Here is a 1,011-nt window from a genome sequence, read left to right on the forward strand (position 1 = left end):
CCTGGAGGAGCGAGGCCTGCCAGCCACCCACCTCGCCTCCAGGCAGCACCGGCACCGAGACAGGGATGAGCAGCGCAGCTCCGGCCTCGCAGGGCTCCTCCTGCAGCCCCGGCCTCGCGGTGGATCCGGCCTCTGCGGCACAGCCCTGAGCAGATGGAGGGAGGGGGGGTCACTCACACTGTGGGGCAGGGCTGGGGTCGGCTCCGCTCCCACCCCCGTGCACCGCTTTGCTTTCTGAGCGCCCCGACCCCTCTGCTTTCCCTTCACCTGCGGCTCCTCTCTCCTGTGGGGCAGCAGCCACTGCTCGCCACGGAAGCACATGTGGCTGGCCAGGCCCTTCTGGGTGTAGAACGCCTGCTGGCAGCTCTTGCACAGGAGGACGCCGTCGCAGTCGCTGCTGTTGGTGGGAGCCGCGCTGCTCTTAGCGCTAGGAAGGAAACGTGGAGATGAAGGGACGGAAAACAGCAGCGTTCCTTCAGAAAAGAAACATTTGGCTCAGTGTGTTCAGTGCAGGCCTGCGTCTCCCCTGCTACAGCTGGGGCAGAGGGGAACCTCTTGGGGTCGTTTGGCCACATGACTCGTGAGGCACAGCCGAGGTCCTTCTGGTTCTCATTTACACCCCTACTAATTGGCACAATTCACAGCCGACCAGGTGAGGCCTCGTTACGTGGAGCTGCCGACAGCTCTCCAGGAACTGAAAGGAACCCGAGGTCCGCACAACCGCTCACCTCGCGGCCGCCGCGCCGTCCTCCCGCGCCGTGCCTGGGAAGCCGCAGGTGTTTCCCCCCTGGGGGTGAAGAACCAACAGTCAGAGTGAGGCGTCACCACTGCGACGCTGTCACTGCGCCTCTCCGCAGCCAGCGCTCAACAGCACCACTGCAGAACAAACACCAACCCATCCCAGCTGCACAACGAACACCAACCCATCCCAGCTGCACAACAGACACCAACCCATCCCAGCTGCACAACGAACACCAACCCATCCCAGCTGCACAACGAACACCAACCCAT

General features: G+C 63.8%; 1 long non-coding RNA gene across 1 annotated transcript; it reads right to left on the reverse strand.

Moving 5' to 3' along the window:
- Positions 1–34: 34 nt before the first annotated feature.
- LOC122193534 lies at positions 35–780 on the reverse strand. Its single transcript, XR_006182931.1, has 3 exons — positions 729–780; positions 268–427; positions 35–145 (listed from the first exon to the last, which is right to left on the reverse strand). It is a non-coding gene; the product is annotated as an uncharacterized LOC122193534 (long non-coding RNA).
- Between the last annotated feature and the right edge of the window lie 231 nt (positions 781–1,011).

This window comes from Lagopus leucura, unplaced genomic scaffold, assembly GCF_019238085.1.
Source record: "Lagopus leucura isolate 7727_CA_CO unplaced genomic scaffold, USGS_WTPT01 28424-0_obj-0_obj, whole genome shotgun sequence".
NCBI classification, from domain to species: domain Eukaryota; kingdom Metazoa; phylum Chordata; class Aves; order Galliformes; family Phasianidae; genus Lagopus; species Lagopus leucura.